General features: G+C 35.3%; 1 long non-coding RNA gene across 1 annotated transcript in view; it reads right to left on the bottom strand.

The window, feature by feature from the left end:
* Window positions 1–6,194: 6,194 nt before the first annotated feature.
* LOC140613892 (uncharacterized) overlaps window positions 6,195–24,319 on the bottom strand; it is a 195,920-nt gene continuing 177,795 nt past the window's right edge. Inside the window, exon 13 of the long non-coding RNA XR_012014794.1 lies at window positions 6,195–6,595. This is a non-coding gene — a long non-coding RNA (uncharacterized lncRNA). The remainder of the gene's footprint in view (window positions 6,596–24,319) is intronic.

Consider the following 24,319-nt stretch of genomic DNA (forward strand, 5'->3'; position numbering starts at 1 on the left):
AAAAAAGACATAAAAGAGAATGAATTTTGGCACAGTCATATATGAAAACACACAATAGGTAGAGAAGGGAATATACTCTAACAGAGTATTAACCCATGTACACCATTCTCTTCTGTGGAAACTAGCATTTTTAACTTTTGAGCCTATGTTGTCAAATCTCATCAGTCATCTGATAACAATAGCATAATGGTTAAGAAGGTAAATTCTAGAACTAGAAAACCTCGGTTTATCTCAGCTTTGCCACTAACAGTAACTTGTCAGTAACTTTAAGCAAGTTATTTAACTTCTCTGTGCCTCAGTTTCCTTATCTGTAAAATGAGGGTAATAGTTCTATATACTTCATATAGAATTAAAACATTACAAAACGAGCACTCAGTAAATATTCTTTATTTCTGTTCACTTTTACATAGCAAATTTGTGAACTGATTCTTATTTGCTGTGTTACTTTTTCCATACATTATTTTCATGTCTGGTCATAGCTTTCAAGGTACTTTTAGATGTATGCCTTTATTCCACTCAACAATCTAGCTGAGGTAGATCAAATAGGTTGTACCATCTCAATTTTGCAGATAAAACTGAACCTGGGAGAGATCACTAACAAGAAAGATATAAACAACATCAACACCTAAGTCTTTCAGTTACTTGTTTTGAATTTTTCTAAGATGCCATTAATGAACCTTTCTTAGGATCCTCCCCTGCTTATTTTTTAACACATCCTCCAACTCTGAAGGGCAAAAATAACATGTGGAGTGCAAAAGGCATTTGAAAGCCAATCATAACAACTATTCTTGTAGGTAGCCTTATTAATAATGATTTATTTTCTAATAGAAAAACCTACAAATGCACAATTATCGAGAAAACAAATTGGAGTAATCAGTTATGAAATCAACAAAGAATTAAGACATGGCTACTCTTCAATTTGAAATGTCATTAACCCTGCATTTTAAGAATCTATTGAGAAGATTGACAACTCAAGGAACAACATACTGGAAGAACCTAGAAGAAAGGTAAATGTGGGTAGAAGATAATTCATTAACTCTATTACTTCAGTTTAATTCAGTCTAAGGAATTATTTTCTTTGTCACTGTTTCCAAGGAAACTATGGTTAACTCATCTCACAGTTTAGTATCTTGCAATCACATACACTATTTTATACATGTCATGAACACAACAGTTCTTACTCTACAATTCATCTATGCACTTAACTCCCACATAGCATACACCTTGAGAGCAGTATCCATTTTTAGTAAAACTGAATTTAACCTGAATGTTTATCTAATGTTTTTAGTCTTATTATTTTCAATGATTCTTTGTTAAACCACATTCATCAATAGGCAACCCAATTATACTTATTTGCCTTCTCTTACCATACTGACATAAAATATATCATGAAATCACTATTTAAAAATAAAAAAGGTGTTTTAAACCATGGGCCTATGACCTAGGAGTTATCAGTACATGCTAGTTTTTCTTGTATTCCCTTTTGTTTAACCTCCATCATAAAAAAAAAAAAATGTAAATATGCATGTATGTAAAAGCAAAGGCAAAGTTTGGGGATTTTCATACTGGACTATATGAAAACACCATCATTTATTTGTCATACTTGCCCCAAACACACCCAAATTATTAAGTAAAAGCTTCCTGGAGTTTTAAGACATGGGATATCTGAAACCTTGTAAAAGCTGAAATTTGTTGGGTGGAATATTTCACTTAGCTACGGATAGCATTACTGCCTGGCCAGATATCATTAAATTAATGAGAAAAGGTAAGACATTCTAATAGTTTTTTTTTTTTTTAACTTTTATTTATTTATGATAGGCACACAGTGAGAGAGAGAGGCAGAGACACAGGCAGAGGGAGAAGCAGGCTCCATGCACCGGGAGCCCGACGTGGGACTCGATCCCAGGTCTCCAGGACCGCGCCCTGGGCCAAAGGCAGGCGCCAAACCGCTGCGCCACCCAGGGATCCCAGAAAAGGTAAGACATTCTATACAGAAATAATTATATCACAAAACTCCTTTGCATCAGGTAGAGAAAAGGTAGTGTTAGTGAGTTCAACCTTGATAATGAGGGCATCCATATGGATAGTTCTCCTTGCCTGCCAGTGTTGCAGAGCGCCTCCAGGTTTTACTCATCAATCACAATATAATACTGTATGACTGCATAAACGGAAAAAGTTGTTCTCAAGATTTCAAGTGATTGCTGGAAGATTTTAGAATGTTGTAGAAAAACTTCTTTAAATTTTAGGACAGAATTTGTAAACTGCACTTTGAGAGCATACATAGAACATACATACATCATAGGAATTGTCTTGAATTATTAATAAGTATCCCAATGGAAAGGGGTAACCATTCTAGTGAGGCTCAACCGTAGGGGGAGAATCCTGAGTCATAGTCCTACAGAAATGATCGGCAGAAACTGAATGATTCAATAAACAAAAAAAGTCACCCTAGGCCAGAATAGATGAAATGCTTAAATTCTCCAATTTTCTCTCCTCTTCCTTTTGAGAACTCTCAAATACGTAAAATACGTAAACCGTAGGACCCTTTAATTTGTCTCCTAGCTCATGTAAACAGTGTTCTCTTTCCTGTGTGTTCTTCATTCATTTTCACAATTCCTGAAATGGGATATTGGGAAATATTTTCAGACCCTGACTTTGTTGATACCTAAATTTGTCTATACCCATATAGCTAGCTGGTAAGGTTTTTGTTTTTATTGTTTTAAATATGCTTTATGTAATAGTATAGTAATCTAAATAAGTATCTCATTTTGTTAAATTTATTTAATCATTTAGAAGACTTAGTAGTCATTTCCACTTCCAGATCAATTTATTGTGCTAAATTATCTGAAAGAGACAAGTACCCATACTACACATTCCTATTCTGCCCAATGCCTCTGTCACTACCATACAAACTACTCTATATGCTAGGTGGACAGGCTATCTACACTGAGAGAATCCTAAATATGCTGTTCTGTACTTAAAATTTCATTCTAGGGGCAGCCCAGGTGGCTCAGCGGTTAAGCACTGCCTTCAGCCCAGGGCATGATCCTGGAGACCTGGGATCGAGTCCCACGTCAGGCTCCCTGCTTGGAGCCTGCTTCTCCCTCTGCCTGTGTCTCTGCACCTCTCTCTTTCTCTCTCTCATGGATAATTTTTTTTTAATCTTTTTAAAAAAAAATCTTATTCTATCCCTGGATAAAATGAAGTAATGGGGACCAAATTTACCCACTCACTTGAAACTACTAAAAATATGGTAAAAAGCATTTTATAAAAGTTTAAGATACTGGACATCAGGCAACAAAGGACAACGATCCCTAATTGATGGGAAACAAATGAGGTGAGCCCTACACTCACCCCTTATTACTGTCTGTTGGGTTTCTAAGCTCAGGCACAAAGGAGAGGACTGAGGACCCTCAAACCCCCCAAGGAGTTTAGGAAGCTTAGGGAAGGCAAGGCAGCTAGTGTTTACAAAGAGTACTTAAAAGGAGAAAGCTACACAAAGATTCTCCTTAGATCTGCAGAAGTCTGCAGCTTAATATCCATCCACACGTGTTTGAAGAAACTGCTGAAGCTAGAGGAGGAAATGCCTGAAAGAATTAACAGGCATAATACTCGCGGTTTACACAGATTCTTGAATAGGTCCTGCTCCCGCCAGTCAGAGTTAAAGACCTCATAATTCATAGAGTATCCAAGTTCATGAAGAATTCAGAACGATGTTGCCTCAATAGCGGGGAAAATTTACCTTAGACAACACAATTCCCCTTACCTAGCAAAGCTTAAAAGCAAGCCCAAAAATTGTTTAAGTATCTCCTAGTTAAAAACTCGAATATTCATAGGACTGCAAAATTATCCACCAACCAATGAGATAAAATTCACGATATCTGACATGTAATTAAAGTTTTCTATCCAAAAAAGCAGAAAAATATGCACAATGAGGAGAAATGTAATCAATTAATTGAAACAGACCCAGAAACAACACAAATAATAGAATTAGTCAGCAAGGACATAAAAATTATAAGTGGATTTTATGTGTTTAAGTAGCTACAGGAAAGATTTAAAATGTTAAGTAAAAGGCACAGAAGATTTTATATATCCCCAATTTAAATTCTAGAAATAAGAACTAAACTATTAGAGATGAAAATACTCAGGATAGGATTAAGGGCATATTAGACATAGTAGAACATAAGATTAATAAATGTAAAATATAACAGTAGAAACTAAAAAGTATGAAGAACACACATGAAAGAGAACACTGTTTACATGAGCTAGGAGACAAATTAAAGGGTCCTAAGGTTTATGTATTTGGGAGTTCTCAAAAGGAAGAGGAGAGAAAAAAAATATTTGAAGAAAACGTAGGCAAATTTTTCAAATTTAATTAAAACTATTAACTCACAAACCCAAGAAGCTCAACAAACCTCAGGCATAAGAAACAAACAAAAAACTATATCACAGTAAATCATAATCAAATTATTTAAAGCCAAAGATTTAAAAAAAAAAAAAAAAACCTTAAAAGCAGTCAGAAGGGATAAAGCACACTATGTATAGAGGAGAAATAATCCAAACCAAAAGACAGTAAAGTGACCTCTTAAAGTCCCAAAGGAACAGGAAAACTGTCAATCCAGATTGGATTGGATTATAGGAACAGTAAAAAATTTTTTTTCAAAAGCAAAGGTGAAATAAAGACTTTTTCAGATATATTAAAGCTTAAAGAACTCATTACCAGCAAACTCATGCTATAAAAAAATGTTAAAGGGATCCCTGGGTGGCGCAGCGGTTTAGCGCCTGCCTTTGGCCCAGGGCGCGATCCTGGAGACCTGGGATCGAATCCCACGTCGGGCTCCCAGTGCATGGAGCCTGCCTGCTTCTCCCTCTGCCTGTGTCTCTGCCTCTCTCTCTCTCTCTCTGATGTGACTATCATAAATAAATAAAAATTAAAAAAAAATTCTTTTTAATTAAAAAAAATGTTAAAGGATATTGTTCAGTAAGAATTTAACACTAAAAGAAAATGTGTATCTACACACAAAAAATGAAATGGTAACTACACGAATGAACAAAAGATATTATTTTAGTCTCTCGAAATATAATTGTTAAAATAACCAAGGTACTGTGTGTTTCATTACGTATGTAGAAGCAAAATGTATGACAATACTACTGCAGATACTGGAAGGGAAAAATGCAATTATCCTATTGTATGGATCTTACACTACTCATGACGTGGTATTATTAGCACTTGAAGGCAGACCTCAAAGCTAAAGAGGAGTAGTATAAAACCTAAAGCAACCCCTAACATGAGCCAATAGAGGGGTTGGTGGTAAATGGAATAATAGTTAACCAATCCAAAAGAAAATGGGCAAAGAGAAAAAACAAAAGATGAGACAAAAACCAATAGCAGGAATATAAATTTAAACCAACCTTGTCAATAAACATGTTAAATATTAATAGCTTCTACCTAGTGTGTGTGGGTGTCATCCCATCATCCTGAATAGAACGAAAAGCTGACTTTTCTAAGGAAGGGAGAATTCTTCCTGCCTACTTTGGAACTGGGATGGGAGTTTTTCCCTGTCTTGGAATTCGAACTGAAACACTGGCTATTCTTGGGTACAGAGTCTGTCAGCCTCTGGACTGGTTCTCACCATCAGTTCCCCTGGTTCTCAGGTCTTCAGATTCTACCTGGAGGAGGCCATCAGGCTTTCCTGGGTCTCCAAGCTTGCTAACTCACCCCGCAGATACTGGCACTCGCTAGCCTCCAGAGCTGCATGAGACTATTCCTTATAATACCTCTTTTAAAAAGACACATTATTGTTACCAATAAGGTTTTGTTATATACACATGTGTATGCATACACACCTATATGCATATATAGTTTCTATTATTTATAGCTTCTGTTTCTCTGGAGAACTCGGGAGCGCCCTGAGGAACCCTGACTCAACACCATGTTAACACCACTTGAAATTTTTAACAGCAGTTTAGTACATTAACAACAAAGTTTTTGAGCATAAACTATTACCAAGAATAAAGAGGATCATTTCACAATAATAAAGAGGTCAACTTAAGAGGCATAATAATCCTAAATATTTATGTCTCCAATACAGAGCTTTAATACACACGAAGAAAAAACTGATAGAAGTATGAAGAGAAATAAACAAATTCACATTTATAGTCTAGGATTTCAACACCACTTTATCAATAATTAGTAAAGTAAGAGGCACTCACCCATATCCTCAGGGTCAGTTGTTCCTCTCGTAGTGAGGTGTCTGGAAAGAGACCATTGATGCCAGTTCCTGGAGTCTCTTTCCTCAAGAACAGCCTTAGGACATTGCTCGCTATTTTTAATCCAGACAAACTGCCAGCACCCTGTGGAGGTGAGCTGTTGCCTTCATCCAGAAAATGTTCTCTTTTGAACAGCACAGGTTGGTGAAGTCTGTGGCTTCCCAAGCGAGCAAACAGGGTGTGCTTGGAGCTCATAGAATGAGCTTTGTGGTCTCTGGGCGCTGAATGTCAGAGGAGGCCCCAAGAATGGTGTAATCGGGCCACAGATGCTGCTGCCTTGACCACTCTTTCCACGGGGAGCTGGATCATGTTCTATAGGAGCCACCTGAGTAAGAGAAGCAACAACAGAACACGTGAAACTATCAACCACCTTGACCCAATTTACATTTATGTAACACCCCATTTAACAAGAGCATGACACTTTGACTTTCGAGAAAAACCAAACGTATATACCAAGATAGAGCATATGCTGGTCCATGAAACAAGGTTTGATAAATCCTTACGAATACAACTTTCTGACCAAAATGAAAAATTAGAAATAAATAACAAATTCATCTGGAAACTCCTAAATACTTGGAAACTGAATACGATATTTAAAAATCATGCATGGGTCAAAGAAGAACTCAAAAAGGAAATAAAGTATTTCAAACTGAATGAAAATGAAAAGACAAATATCAAAATTTGTAGGATGCAACTGAAGCAGTGATTGGAGAAAGATTTATAGCATGAAATGCCTATAGTAGAGGAAAAGAAAGGTCTCAAATCAATGGCTTCACTACACACCTTCCACTAGAAAAAGAAGAGAGCATAAACAGAAAGCAAGCACAAGAGAGGAAATAATGAAGGTCAGAATGAAAATCAATGAAAACAGAAAACAGAAAAACAGGAGAGAAAGTAATAAAACCAAATCATTACAGATGCTATAAACATTCAAAAGTAATAAAGGAATATTATGAGCTACTTCATGCCAATAAATCTGGCAACATATGAAATGAGCAGATTCCTTGAGAGACAAAATAACAATGCTTACTCATGAAGTAGTTGAATAAACATATGAAACCATCTGAATTGTATGTGCAGTTTAAAATTCTATCAAAAGTAAACTATTCACAGATGACATGGCCATATATGTAGAAAACCTGATGCAGTATTCAAAAAGTGACTAGAACAGTAAATGAATTTAGCAAGCTTTCAGAACACAAGATCGGGGTATAAAAAAACTTATATCCATATACTAGTAATGACCATTTGGAACTTGAAATTTTAAAAATAGTATTTATAATAATATCAAGAAATATGAATTAGGGCAACCTGGGTGGCCCAGTGGTTGAGTCCCTGCCTTTGACCCAGGGTGTGATCCCGGAGGCCCAGGATAGAGTCCCACAACGGGCTCCCTCCATGGAGCCTGCTTCTCCCTCCACCTGTGTTTCTGCCTCTCTCCCTCTGTCTCTCTCTCTCATGAATAAATAAATAAAATCTTAGAAAAAAACAAAAACAAACAAACAAAAAAAGAATTAGTTTTGGAAGGCAGCCCCGGTGGCTCAGGGGTTTAGCACCTGCCTTCAGCCCAGGGCCTGATCCTGGAGTCCCGGGATCGAGTCCCATGTCAGGCTCCCTGCATGGAGCCTTCTTCTCCCTCTGCCTGTGTCTCTGCCTCTCTCTGTTCTATCATGAATAAATAAAATCCTTTTTAAAAAGTCACATATCAAATGAGTTCATAGATACAAAATGTCAAAAGTATGTAAATCCATAGAAATACGATTCATGAGTGCCAGAAGATGAGGTAAGGGGGAAATTGAGGGTGTCTGAAAGGGAGATCCTTCATGGGATGAAGGAAATGTTCTGAAATGGATTGTGGGAATAGTTGTACAACATGATGAGTATACTAAAAAATCACTAAATTACACATTTTATATTAGTTCATTTTAGGTTTTGTGGATTATTTTTTCATACTAAAAATTATAAAAATAAAAAACTCTCTAATAATAAAATAGGTAACCCTACTTAAAAAAATAGACAAAAGCTTTGAACAGACCCTTTCCAAAAGAGATATACATATGGCAAATAAGCACAGGAATAGTTGTTCACCATAATTAGTAATTAGGAAAATACAAAAATCTAAAACCACGCAGAGCACTACACACACCTGACTGGTTAAAATTAAAAACACTTGACCTTACCAAGTGTGATCAATATAAAACAACCAAAATACTCATATACCACATGTGGGAATGTTAAATGCTACAACTGCTTTGAAAAAAAAAAAACCTGATAGTTTCTTGAAAACTTAAACATACACTTACCACATAACCTAGTCATTATTTCCTGGTATTTACTCAAATCAAATTAAATATATGTATGCTCATAAAAAGACTTTTACATGAATATGCATAGTAGCATTACTTTTAACTATCCCAAACTGGAAATAGTCCAAATGTCCAACTGCTGAAATGTGAGTGAATAAAAAATTGTGGCAAATCTATAAAATACAATATTACTTAGTAATTAAAATATATAAACCACTGATGCACATAATATGTGTAAAATAGCAAAATAATTACAGAAAATGAAAGAGCCAGACAGAATAAGAGTATATATTGTATGACTCCACTCATATAAAATTATAACAAATACAACCTCATCTATGCTAAGAAGAGATCAAGTGTTGCCTAAGGACAGGGACTAGAAGAGGCAAAGTTTGGAAGCAAGAGATTAGTAAGGGATATGAGGAATATTTTTGAGATTTTTTAATTTCAATTCAATTTAATAACATAAAGTGTAATATTAGTTTCAGAGGTGAATTTAGTGATTCATCAGTTGCATAAAACACCCAGTGCTCACTACATCAAGTGCCCTCCTTAATGCCCATCATCCAGTTACCCCAACCCTCCACCTTCTCCCCTTCAGCATCCCTACATTTGTTTCCATAGTTTCTTATGGTTTGGGGCACCTGGGTGGCTCAAGTCCTGGGATTGAGCCCTGCATTGGGCAGGCTTCCTGATCAGAGGTTAGCCTGCTTCTCTCTCTCTCCTGCATGCTGCTCCCCCTGCTTGTGATCTCTTTCAAATAAATAAATAAAATGTGTTTTTTTTTTAAAGTCTCTTATGGTTTGTCTCTGTTTCCATTTTATTTTTCCTTCTCTTCCCCTGTGTTCATCTGTTTTGCTTCTTCAATTCCACATATGAATGGAATCATATGGTATTTGTCCTTTCTTTGATGGACTTATTTCACTTAGTATAATACTAACTCCATCCATGTTGTTTCAAATGCAAGATTTCTTTCTTTTTGATGACTGAGTAATATTCCATCGTATATATCTTCTACATCCTCTTTATCTGTTCATCTGTCCATGGACACCTGGGCTTTTTCCATTGTTTGGCTACTATGGATATTGTCACTATGAACATTGGGGTGCAAGTGCCCCTTTGGATTACTGTGATTGTGTAGCCTTTGGATAAATACCTACTAGTGCAATTGCTGGGTTGTAGGGTAGTCTATTTTTAACTTTTTGAGGAACTTCCATACTGTTTTCCAGTGGCTGCATCAGTATGCATTCCCATCATCAGTGTAAGAGGGTTCCCCTTTCTCTGTATCCTTGCCAACATCTGTCGTTTCCTGAGTTGTTACCTTTAGCCTTTCTGACCAGTGTGAGATTGTATCTCATTGTGTTTTTGATTTGTGTTTCTCTGATGCCAGGTGACATTGAGCATTTCTTTGTGTCTATGTGTCTTCTTTGGTGAAGACTTCTGCCCATTTCTTGACAGGATTATTTGTTTTTCGGGTGTTGAATTTGATAAGTTCTATATAGACTTTGGATACTAGCCCTTTATTTGGTAAGACATTTGTAAATATCTTCTCCATTCCATAGGTTGCCTTTTAGTTTGGTTGACTGTTTCCTTTGCTGTGCAGAAGTTTTTTATCTTGATATAGTTCCAAGAGTTCATTTTTGTTTTTGTTTCCCTTGCCTTTAGAGATGTGTCTAGTAAGAAGTTGCTGCAGCCGAAGTCACAGAGGTTGCTGCCTAGGTTCTCCTCTAGGAAGGAATACAAGGAACTTTCAATAATAAAGCATATGTTCATCTTCTTGACCATGGTGGTAGTTTTACTGGCATACAAATATATCAAATTTTATCAAATTGCACTTCCTAAATATGTGCAGTTCATCATGTGTTAACTAGACCTCAATAAACTATTAAACTAAATTAATTGTTAAAGTAGAACCATTAGATTGATTTAGTCTCTAAAGACACAATATCATGGATGCTTGGGGCTAGAGTAGGTGCCATTTTAGTCAAGTACTATGTGTAAACTAGCATTAACAGGGTGCCAATTCTAAGATTCTCATTTTGGAAGTCAAGCTGCAGCGAAGAAAAGGGAAGCAATGTGCTAAAATAAATGAAAGACAACCCAGACACAAAATAAAACAGAATGCAAGAAAAGACGTTGCATGATTTCAGTTTAAGTATAGCCCAGCTAAAGTTGGTTTCTTGAGATTCTCTTATTTTGCTTGAGCTTCTTTGGGGGGATTCCATCCCTTGAAATCAAAATATCCAAGACTGGAATAGTCGTTTTCTATCAAACCATTTATTTTCAAGCCTGGAACACAATAATAAATAAAAGGTTTTCTGGGTATAGTTTCAGATAAATAAGTAGGTTACTGAACTGATAGAGAGTCTACATTACTTGGACCAAGATTTTATTGATAAATGCCTTGTCCGAGTTCCCTAACAAAGAGACCCTGACACTGGGATTCAAGTGAAAGTGATTTATTTAGGAGGTGATCCTAGAAGGAGGACCTTAGGAATGGGAACAGGAAAGTGAGACAGTTAGCAAATAAAGGATGTGCTATCAAGCCACTAACCCCTATGACACTGGAGCCCAATACCACAAGGTAACTTTCAATGTTAATGCTGAAGATGCACCTTAGAATTAGCCCAAATCAGGAGCAAGAGAACTAGGGGATTTATGACCAACTCCCATTGGTATTGGTTGAGAAACACATGGGGGTGTGGCACATTAACTTTTCTTACACCTCTTGACCTTGGGAAGAATGTCCTTTGGCTTCGAGAGATAACTCTCATGCAATTGGAATTAGGACTGGAAGGTTCTATAGTGATAAGGCTCAAGGGGACACCGTGTCAGGGGGCAAATGTCACTGCTCTGCCCAAGTAGGGCAAATCAGGCAAAACATCATTGCTTACAGAATTTTGCTTGAAGAAGACATATTCCCATTTGGAACTGCTGCATATTACATCTTCCCTAGCTTTCTCCACTGAACTAATCTGGCTCTATATTGCCAATAGGAAAAGATCCAATGTTGGTGGTATATCCTAATTAGATATACCTGACCTAATTCATCAGTCATCTGGTTCTGCCATGTAAAATACATTGAACTACCTGTAGTTCCTCAAATACACCATAATTTTGCATAACAATATGACTTTGTAGGCATAGGCAATCCCAGAACTAGAAATACCTTTCATCATTGATGATCTCCTACTTACATTTCAATATGCAACATAAGCATTGCCTTTTTGCTATTTTTTTTAAGATTTTTTATTTATTTATTAGAGAGAGAGAGAGAGAGTGAGATTGAGAAACAGGCAGAGGGAGAAGCAGGCTCCATGCAGGGAGCCTGACGTGGGTCTCGATCCCCAGTCTCCAGGATCACGTCCTGGGCGGAAGGTGGCACTAAGCCACCGGGGCTGCCCAGCATTGCCTTCTCTATGAATACTCCAAGTGTCTGCCTCCACTGTGTTTCTGTGTATGTCTGTGCATATTCTTGAGATAGCACTTGTATTATGATTATGGATTCATTGCTCTATTACACTACATTGTGAACTCTCTGGAGATATAGATTATTGTATTCATCTTCTTAGCTCCAGCAGTTGGCATAACATTGTGCATATTGCAAATACCTAATAACTTTTACTGAATTGTTTATGATTCCAGTAATTGGAGATAACATCAATAAATTAGTTAAATAAATGGCAATACATCTAAGGAGTAGAGTATTTTGTAGCTTTTACCTATAATCACCTAATGTTAGGAGTACAGATATGCAAAATAAACCAAAATGCCAGGTCAAACATTCATATATAATGTTAAACAAGAAGAGTAAGTTATAAAATGCTATATATATATATATGTATATATATAGCATAATCTAATGTTTATAATATTTGGCAAATATATGTATTATATGCATGTATATAACATGTATATTATATAAATATTAAAAATATTATGAAAAACCTATATTTAAACTCTTAAAAATGATAATGCCTGAAAGGTAGAGTTATGGAACATATGCTATGCTTTCAACTCTGTGTCATTTTAATTTTTTTATAATAAGAAGATAATCAGCTTTATAAGAAGAAAATAACAATAAGGATAAATATACATAAAATAAGGCTTCGTCACAATGTTTAGAAACAGTAATGTGAGAGTCAATTCTTTTTAAATCAGACAATCTTAGAAGCTTCAGTTCCATTTAATAGAGATTTCTCATAGAAAAAGAAAGGTGGTGGTGAAATCATAGTGTGAGGCCTATACATGTCACTAGAAAGCATTTTATATATTTCAAGCTGAGATAGAGAAAATTTGGGTGGGGAGCATAAGCTGTCTTCAAATTCGTGAAGGGCTATTTTATGGAAAAGGTATTTAAAATGTCCTGTTTTACCCTTGAGTTTTACTAAGGTCAGTGTATGAAACTTGTAGACAGAGAAATTTAAATTTGGTATAAAAGGAGACCTTTTCTATAGTCATAATTCTACAAAGATAAAAAGATTCGGCCCCATGGTTTCCTGATTTTCACAATTCCTGAGCTTATTCAAATACAGTATAGAAAAACACATGTTAGAGCACTTGTGCAGAAACTCACAGCCTACTTGGAAAGGAGTTTAAATACCCTCTAGGCTCCCTTCCAGCACTGAGGTTATGATATTGTGAGATCAGAAGTTTCCAAAAGAGTTTAAAATTATTAGGACATGAAAAGCATTTCTACAAAAAATGATTCTTTTTTTATTAAATTTGGTTCAGATTACACAGCAAAAGCAAAATGAAAAGGAAGTCTGGAGACATGGTTCTGTTCCAAATGTTCCAATAAATTCATTCATTCATAAATTCACAATTTATTGAGTGTCAGCTATGTGTCAAGAATTTACATGGGAAATATAAAGGGGAAAAAAAGCATAGTCCAAGTCATTTACATTTGGATGAGGAAAAAACTTAACTATTATAATAAAATACAACATGCGAATCAACAGAAGTACATACTGTTGAGTGGTATTATAGAGGAAAGGACCTTGTCAGGGATTTTCAAAAGGTGTGTGGATAGAGGCATGCAGAAGCATGCAAGTATATGGGGAAAAAAATGTAGATTTGAAGAAGTGAGCTGGTAGATAGTCCACATTAAATAGCTTAACATGGCTAGAGCTGAGAATTCAAGAAGTAGAAGATTAGAAAGTAAACAAGTCAAAGTCAAAATCCTTGAAGAAGATTTTAAGTACCATTCTAAAAAAGTGAGACTGCTTTGAAGACAATTGAGAGCTATGAAAAAGGACTGTCATCAAAGAAATGGTATCAGATCTGCACCATAAAAATAATCATTTGTCATCTAATTGAAGGAAGAGATGGTGGAAATTTAGATAAGAAAAGGAAAGCCAATCAAGAGAATATAACTGGCTTTCCAAGGAGTGGCCAAGGGAATGGAGACACATGAAAAGGAAAGAAGAGCCAATAAGAAGAGAGAATCAACAAGACTTAGTGACTTAGGATTTGTCAACTTTACAATGGTGCAAAAGTGATATACATTCCAAATTTGAAACCAAATTTCAAAATTAGAAACCACATTTGAAATTTGGAATGTTGATCTTTTTTGGGGGGCTAGTGATATTCAATAGAATCTTCTCTGGTGATCTTGGCAGTGAACTGTAGCTCCCTGGCAGCCACAAGATCATGAGGGTAAACAACCCACACATTTAGAACCATTCTGTACCTATAAGACCATTCTGTTTCTCACTTTCAATACAGTATTCAATAAATTATTTGAGATATTCAACACTTTATTATAAAATTGGTTTTGCGTTAGATGGTTTTGCTCAACTGTCAGCTAATGTGTGTTCTGAGCACATTTAAGATAGATTAAGCTAAGCTATGATGTTTTAGAACATTAAGTATATTACATGCATTTTTGACTTATTATATTTCAACCTATGATAAATTTCCTGGGACATAACCCCATCATAAGTTAAGAAAGATCCATAGGAAAATTAAATAGGATTACAGGGACTCTGGGTTTTACAACTAATTAGATTATCAAGATAAAGAAGTCAGAAAGAGAAGCCATTTCTGGGGAAAAATAAGAAATAAATACAAAACAGCAAACACTAACAACACTAAATCTTCCGTTGGGGAATTAAGAGAACTAATAGAGATGTGTTGGACATACTAGGAGATAGGGTTCTGGAGCTCCGTTTAAAGATCTGCACTCGAGCTATATATCTGGGAATCTTCAAAACATAGATGTTAGTGGAATCTATGGATATGGATGATATTGCCAGACACAGAGGATTTAACAAGAAGAAAAGAAGAGAATGCAATCTCTAGACCTCATACATTTGGAAGAAAGCGGCAAAGACAAAGCAAAGTTAATGGGTGAGACACCATAACTGATCCTACAATGGAAAGTAACTGCAATGGTAGATAAATCACAAAAAGTATCTTTTTAAGAACTTTAATAAGACAGAAAGAAAGTAAATATTCATCAGCACCTAAAACAAAATGAAAGTGGGAATCTAAATGGTACATAGGAATCTGAAGCTATTTTCACTCTAAGAGTATTTGCTTAATGCAGGTGGCATGGCACTTGGTTTTTATTTCCTCTCAAGGTCCAAGGGACAAAAGACAAAACCTAGGGCCAGCCAGTGCAATTTGGTCATTCATAATAAACACTCCTATACAGCTGAGTTCTCCAAAGTATCCCATCCTCAGAATAAAAGTAAACAAAAATAATTTATCCTTTCCTGAAAAAGGGAGGAGGGAAATTTGCCATCTTAAACTTTGATGCTAAGTGGAGAGAGGGGAAAAAGAGTTTCCTTAAAATTCATAAGCACAAGCTAGGCTTTACTCATAATACCTATATTTTCCAAAAGCCCTCGTGCAAAGAATTTAGTTTCAAATGGTTTCCAGCCCCAGAGGATCAGGAAAAAACAAGCACAATCCTCTCTGGAGGAATCCACTCATCTAGGCCTTAAATAAATCCTACTGATAAATTCCAAGAAATATAAAGCCAACAAAAATCACAGAATGTACAAGGAAAATATAGACTTATTTAACAGGCAGGAGAAGCAACAGCAGAATAAGGTGTACAATACTTCATATATTGGAACTGCTAAGCAACAGAATATAAAATAAGTAGGATGAAAATGGTTAAACAAGTAAAATTATTTTAAAATATGATAAAAGGTTAAGACTCTAAAAACTGACCAGATATATTTGCAAAAGATAGTCAATAAGAAGTTAAAGATATAATAAAATAAATTTACTTGCAAATTTCAAATAAATTTGGCAATTGACTAAACATATCTTTTCCTTCTGAAACCCTGTCAACAAGGTCAGTCAGCCCAGTGAGAACAGGAGAAGAAATGGTATCAAGATTTTAGAAAATATGAGAAATGCTGGAAAATTACTAGACAAGTAGTAACAGATGGAGGTGAGCCAAGAAAGCTGATTCCTACTGGAAATGGGAAGAATAGAGAACTCACTGATTTCATACTTCAGAATTTCCCCAGAGGCTCAAAAAAAAAAAAAAAAAAAAAAAGACCAAACAAACAAATAAACAAAAAACTGGTTTATGCCAGTTACCCATGGAAATGCAATGCTGTGGAGATAAGATATGAAACAAAGATGATTTGCTGAAATGTATTAAGAAGTTAATTAGATTCTCTAGATGCCCTTCCCTATTCCACACAGGTTCTTTCATTTCTAAGACTGCTGAGTTTCTTATTTGAGATATCAGAGCTGAAGGTAGGGCAGTCTTTAAAAACAAAAAAAAATCAAAACAAAAATTTAAGAAATTAAGTAAATTTAAACATGCCATTTACTAAGAGACACTCTCTTTTTCAAACTCTTTACCCATTCCCCACCCTAAACCCTAAACCCTACACCTCTTACCTTACCTGGCTCCCAGAATGCTTGCTGGTAATTAGGTCTTTATTCTTCAAAAAAATCTGGGAAATATAACAAATTTAAATGAAAGACCCGAGATTATGATATCAGAAGTTTCACAAACAAAAGTCTAACCCACATCACCCTCCAATGAAGCTTATAGACAATAGTGCTCAGAGGCTTTTGCCATCCTTAACTATGTGCAGACAACCAAAATTAGCACTCATTTTAGGAAAGCCTGTAATACAGAAGCAGAGACAAAAGCAAACACACAGAAAACAGTACCCTGATGGAACAGAGAAGATGCATGGAAAGAAAACTCATTAGCATAATAAATATCCTTAAATAAATAGGAAAATCATAAAACAGAAAATAAGAGTATAATGCAGTATAAAGGAATGCTCAGGAGAACCAAAGGAAGCTCTCAGAGATTAAAAATATAGCAGAAGTAAGAAACTTTATAGAAGTGCTAAAAGATGGAGTCAAAGAAACGTCTGAGCAAAAGGTATATACATATATATACCCAGAAGATGTAACTTCTACATAATGGGAGTTCCAAAAGGAGAGAAGAGAGAAAATTAAGAGAGGCAATCATCATAGAATTAACTCTAGAATATTTTCCATAACTGAAAAATCTGTGCTCCTACATCATAAGGAACCTTTAACAGCTAAATTCTCTATTTTTATCATAAGAAGCCAATAATCCCTAAACTGACCAATGATAAAGATGCATTACAACCTATTATTTGGAACTATCCAGAGAAATGCCAAAATAATCAGATAAGAAATCAAAAATAATTGTTCTTGAAAATAGGGAAATGAGAAGGGAGAGGCCCTAGGCACTGATATTTTCCATAGTTTGTAGAAACATTTGTGGGAGGTTTTTTGTTTTTTGTATTTGTTTTTTGTTTTTTTTTACACATTTATTAGATAACAATGAAAACTGAAATTATAAAATAATTCTGGATAGATTTAATAGCACCTACAACCAATACTGATGCAAAACAAGACTAATTAACTAGAAAAAATATTTAAAATTCAACAAAGAGAGCAAAGTTATAGATAATAAACAGAGAGGTTAGACACAAGGATAAAGTATGTGAAGGCCTAGCATACGCCTAATTGGAGTCCCAGAAGAACAGAGATAAGGGAGAAGCTATACTTAAAACAACAATGACTCTGTTGTTGTTGTTGTTGTTGTTGTTGTTTTTAGAACTAAGGGAAGACCCCATGCTGGGCTTTAGAAATCCCAAAGAAAGTTCAGAGATATACCAGGAGTGAGGGTGCAATGGAATCTAAAGGAATATGAATTTCCTAAGGTAAGCCCTAGATCCACAATTCTGGTTATTTTTCTATCCTGTCAGCATTTCTTGACCAAAATGTATACACCTATTTAATTAGACTTTTGAAGAAGCTTATTTGGTCTGGGTAAAATATCTCAATGTTGGTAAGTAACACACACATGTATAGGACCCTTACCATGTAGGCTTTTGTGTGGACTGACATTATTGGTAAACCCAACCAAATGATCAAACTTCTTTCTGAATGTAGAAATTGCTTCATAGCTAAAGAAAAAAATTGTTTTCTCTTTTGGTAGACTCATTAGAAATGTTCCCTGAGATCCAAGGAAAAAGCAGCTTGAAATATATTATATATATATATAATGCCACCACGACTAATTGAAGAACAAAAGCATCAGAAAATCTGTCCTTTGTTTTGCTTACATGATAAAAACCAGTCTAACTCATTCAACATATTAAATTAGCTATTTTGGCATTATGTAGACAAAAACCTTGGCCACCTAATTACAGAGTTAATTTCCTTTTGTCTTTCTTTAGCAACCTGGCTTCTGTCTGTTTATTATCTATTATTAATTTCTTCTTGGACAACCAGGTACAATTTAGACAGTATAAGTATCATTTCAAAGTGGTTAACCTGCATCATAATGTAATGAAATTCTTTGCCCTCAAAATTCCATATAATTTAAAAACATAATGGGCATGGCAATTGGAATTATGTGAAAGGCACAGGAAATGAAGAAATCGATTTAAAAAAAAATAGATTCATTTCTCGGTGAGCTAATTTAAAGCAGTTCTTCAGTGGTTGCCACATGTGAATACAATATTGCCTTAATTGACAGCAAATACTGCTCGTTAAAACCTCAGAAACTATGGTGCAATGCAAAACATAAGAATACCTGTCTTGATGCACTAGGATGCAGATGGGGATGGAAAGTGGGAATAAGACCTGTGAACAAGTGACAAGGCTTTCTTGGAAGGCGGTTGCTAATTAAACACACTAATACTGTTCCTGGGTAAAATGTTAGTTTAGCTAACACTTCCTTAGAGGACATTTTATAGACAGTAAGAGCTCACACAATGCCTGTATTTCCTGATTTTTGTATCATCAAATGTACATGGTGAAAAAATAGCTTCTTCACTTGCAGGAGACTATTATAGTCAACTTTCTTTTGTAAGTGTTCTTCCAGATTGACCTAAAGGTATTACTCTGGATGATGCATGTATCTCCTGTGACTTCTTAAATTGGGCATTTGGGGAACTGCCTTTTTTTCTGATGCTGAAAGGGTACAGGATTTCCTCCTGGTATTTCTGTTTCCTCTGTTCTTCAAATAAACATTTTAAGTGTAAATGGAATTAGAAAACCATCTTGTGTGGTATATGTATACAATGGAATATTATTCAGCCATTAGAAACGACAAATACTCACCATTTGCTTCCACGTGAATGGACCTGGAAGGTATTATGCTGAGTGAAATAAGTCAATCGGAAAAGGACAAACATTATATGATCTCATTCACTTGGGGAATATAAAAATTAGTGAAAGGGAATAAAGGGAAAGGAGAGAAAATGAGTGAAAATATCAATGAGGGTGACAAAACATGAGAGACACCTAACTCTGGGAAATGAACAGGGGTAGTGAAAGGGGAGGTGGGTGGGGGATTGGGTTGACTGGGTGATGGGCACTGAGGGGGGCACTTGGCGGTATGAGCACTGGGTGTTATGCTATATGTTGGCAAATTGAACTCCAATAAAAAAATTAAAAAAAAAAGACAATAAAAAAATCAAGTAGCAAAAAAAAAAAAAAAAAAAAAAAAAAAAACACCATCTTGTTTCTTTTTGCTTCAGTGAAGTTACTCCATGATGCAGAGGAGTTGACTAAATTACTCTCAAGTTCAAGTGAAGAGGCACAGTGCTCTGTCTGGGGACTGCCATGTGATATTCCCTGAGGAGATGGCAATAGGCATGAATAATGTCCATTCAATTGGAAGTTGCAGCTGAAGAAAATGGATTGTTAATGAATTTTGCTATTTATCTTTGTTTTGTTTTGGCCTCAATCGATGCAGATAAGCAGTCAAGATGATGAGCAGTGGTCTTCACTGATTCTATTGAAAATCTAATTAAAGATTCTTCTCATTTTAGATTATATTGGAATTCTAAAACATAAGGATGCTTCCATTAGTTAGGATCACCATAATTCACAGCAGTGCTAGGAGAAGTGGTGTTTAATTGCTTGTCAATAGGCTGTTGTTTAATGTTATTCACCTCAAATCAAACTTGCTCAAAGACAAATGTTCATGCTTTTATTAGCTGTACTCTGTGACCCAGCATCCAAATAAACTGAGGATCAATAAATCAAAGTAAAGGGATCTGAATAGCAACATCTACTTTTCTGGGCATCCATGATACCCAAATGTATACTTCTTATTAAAATTCTCAAAAGGTAAAAAAACATTATTTGAAGGCATGAAAATAAATTATTTGCCATTATTCTGAACACAGCATCATTTTTAGTGTTATTTTCGCATGTGGACAACTAGAATTCCTCTTTATACTCATAACTTCCAGGGTGCATACATTGCACCAGGTGTATTCTCATTATACATGCATCTTTTATACAAACTCTCTGCTGAGATAGATTAGATCTAGTTTATTTTTGCAATTCCCATTTAAAACTAAGTGTTAACATAAAGCAGTTATTTCCTAATGTGTGGAGACTATGAAAGACTGAATAGTGAATAGATAGGTGGAAACACTGGAGGTTTGACTATAAACATCGAGAGAGCTGAGGCCAGCCAACATTTGTTTCTGGCTTCTGACACAGCATCTCTCTTGAGTTCTTCCCCTCTTATTTTGTTGCTTTAAGCCAACAAGAATGTACAAGTACCTATTCTGTGTAAATTAAGGATACACTGGTTGTACTCACGGTTTTTTCCCTCAGTAAAGTTCCTGCTGGCTATGGAATATAATGGATACAAATATGAATAATTTGGAGTAAAAAAACTACATCCTAAGAGTAATGCAAATGAGATTCCATGGCAGCCTCCATCTTTTCAATGACACCATTAATTGACCAATTTCCTTAATCCTAAACCAGTATTGATTTTTAAGGCAGATCAATTTAGGAGTTACATTTTGGGAACAGAAGTTATGTTAAAATGTACACATTTAAAAACTACCCAACAAGAGAATACACTGATTTGCAAAATTCTATGCCACACTGTTCATCAATATTAGCATCTCAGCCATGACACATTCTAAGTCTAAAGATTGTTCTGATAAATTTTGCTGATCAGTGCTTGAGTATAGCATTACAGGGATTACCAGTACACCTGATCCTAATCTCTTCATCACCTTTTAGGAACAACAGTATAATTGTGAAACACATCAGATAATCCTAGAGTTTCTTCTCCATTCACTATTTGGCTAAACTCATCGTTACTTGCTTTGTTTTTTTGTACAATTCTTAGTTAAATGAATGATAGTCCTTAGGACTCAAAAATTGTTCCCTGAAATCTCATCTAGTTCTGGGAAAAGTCTATGATCAATTTCAAGAGTTTTGGCAATACTATGGCTTGAATTATACTAGGTGGCAAAAGACAAGTGATCAATGAGGTTCACAGTAACTTTTTATTCCAATGCACCCTAAGGGTATATTCTTTTCTGAGGACATTTTAAGTAACAAATACAGATCCAAACTTAAAATTCAACCAGCTCTGGTGGTACTGAGGCAAATAACTCATGTGGCAGTCTGATGAAATAGCAGTCAGATGAACAGATGCCTTTAATTCTTGCCATGATACTACGAGCTCAGAAATGACAATGACTTTATAATTTATTTCACTGCCCAAAGGCACATAGGCTTCTTTTGACATCAATTATATTTTGACATCAATTGAAAGATGCTTCCCAATTTCAGAACCATTAAAATTAAAAGTAAATTGAATTTTTTAGAATTGAAAAACTATGGCCCATAACTTGTAGTAATTTAATAAAATCACATTCCCCATTTTTATATTTCCCTAACATATTGGACACATTTTGCATTATTTTGATGCACACAGATTATTGCTCTGAACAACAAAGTTGCATCTCTGAATTTCTACTCTTAGTAAAAGTATAATCTCCTACATAAAATCACTCAAAATCATTATAGGAGACACCCCCCACCCAGGGCACAGGCCAAGTTGCTTCTTGTCCATATAAATGCTACATGCACAAAAGTCAGAAGTATACAAAAATAGAACGGGAAATATGTCCAGTCAACTAAACTTTGTCTTGCTTACATCAACCTTCTAACTTAACTCAAGGTCTAAGTTTAAAGGAAGGGAATAAATAAAAGTGAAATTAAACACTTTGAGAATGGATACATAGAGTCTATGGCTGCTGCCAACAAAATAACAAGAAAATTATATTACAAGGGAAATCCAATTCAGGAGAAGACAGTACATACAAATTCAGATCTGCTATTTTGAGGGAACATAATGATACGCAAGGGAAAATGTTTACATTGGTTATTTGGAAGTGGGACAGTTTCTGTGGCTAAAGAAGTGGACTTTTGGTACCTATATGGAAAGAATAGAGGCGATAACTGAACCCATAAAAAGTTAGTTGCTATTAAAAACAGTCATCAAAAATTAAATTAGAACTCATGTTCAAAGTTAGCAAATTTTGCAAATATAGCCATCAATTTCTTTATTACACACATATTCCTTGTATATGACTAAAGAGGGTAAGTTTATCCAGCACTGTGCTGGGAACCTAGGCCACACTACAGTGAGCTTCTAAAGCCACAGCATTGTCTTCATCTACCAGCCCTCATCCACCTTGAATCCCACATCCAATATGCTCCTCCCTTTAGCAGCTTTCAATTACATGATTTTTCTTCTTGTTCATGGCCTTGCTTCTGCCTTCAGATGATAGTTTAGTTTTTTTTTAAAGATTTGATTTATTTATTCATGAGAGAAACAGAGAGAGAGAGAGAGAAGCAGAGATACAGACAGAGGGAGAAGCAGGTTCCATGCAGGGAGCCCGACGTGGGACTCGATCCCAGGATTCCAGGATCACACCTGGGCAGAAGGCAGGCACTAAGCCACTAAGCCACCCAGGGATCCCCCTTCAGATAATAGTTTAAATGTATCCCAATGCTCTTGTTTTCTGTGGTACTTGATTTTTTTTTTTCCTGTAGCTACGCATTCTTCCACAGACATGGGAGAAGACCTAAACATCAAGATCAACCCTCTTTCTTATGGCATCTCTCCATAGGAATATTTTAGGATGGATCCCGTTAGTAAGATCAACAGAAATTTACTTAACAGGAGACCACTATTTCCTACAAAGAATAGAAAAGGAATGTGCATTAAAATCAAAGTGTAAATACAATAGGAAAACCTCCAGGATAAAGACAAGTTGTTCTCAAAATTTCTTATATTTTCTTAAGAGTTTCTAGAGTATAGCTCATGGACAAAGACTAAATTCCCAAAACTTCAAAGGCATAAAAAGCACCAGACTATGGAAAACCTATTCAATACATATATATCTATATTTTTTATCTATATTTATATATCATCTATTGCCATAAAATAAAATGCATGAACTACATAAAATAATTATATATAAAATCATGCATTAAAAATTATATTTTATTAAATTTATATAGATACACATACATATAGCTCAACATGGCTAAAGTTATTTATATCTATTGACCCAGTATGCATATATAAAATAACTATGTCAACAATTATAAAAAGTATATGCTTACAAAGCAAATCCTATGCAAATCTAAATGATAATAATAACTGCTTAGATTTGAAATTATTACAACAAAAACAAGTTTCCGTGAAAGAGTTAACTCTATTTTGAATTTTATAATTGTAAGTAATGACCATCCCCAACATGTTTCAAACAACAGCTTCAATACCTTGATTTGAATCCTGGGAGCCTAGTTAAAGCAAAATAAATCTCTTGTAGAGAAAACTCTCTTCATTTTTTTTTTTTAAATCCCTTAGACTGTTTAAGCTTCTTGTACAACATTGATAACCATAGATTTGAATATTATTCAAAATGACATTTGTAGAAAATGCAAATGTATGTTGAGAAAAGTTATCCAGCTTATAGTTTGGGCAAGTAAAAAGAAAAATAAGGTTGACTATTTTGCTATCTCAAAATGATGTCACAGGAAAGAAAGCAAATTTGAAACAAAATCAAGAGGTTTGCACAGGCTCCGAGAAACTGATTTCTATAACTAGTATCACCCACCACTAGTGGCCAAGAGTCCAGATGGGTCCTAAAGTTAAGCATGCTTATTCTGGAGCTGTCAGTGCCAGCTGCCAGACCACTGAAAATTCAGAGATAATTAGCCATTTGTTGGGAATATCAGGCACATACCTGCAGTTACAGAGATAAATAGATACATATTTCCAAATACTATCTCATTGTTATTCAGCAGCAGGTCTGGAATCACCTGACTACCTCTTAAGTGAGTAAACCCTGAAATGCCCTTATCAACCGACCATAGTGCAAACTAGGAAAGCATCTCTCATCCTTCTCTACTCTGATTGGACTCTAATCACTCCAAAA

Source organism: Canis lupus, chromosome 22, assembly GCF_048164855.1.
Source record: "Canis lupus baileyi chromosome 22, mCanLup2.hap1, whole genome shotgun sequence".
Taxonomy (NCBI): domain Eukaryota; kingdom Metazoa; phylum Chordata; class Mammalia; order Carnivora; family Canidae; genus Canis; species Canis lupus.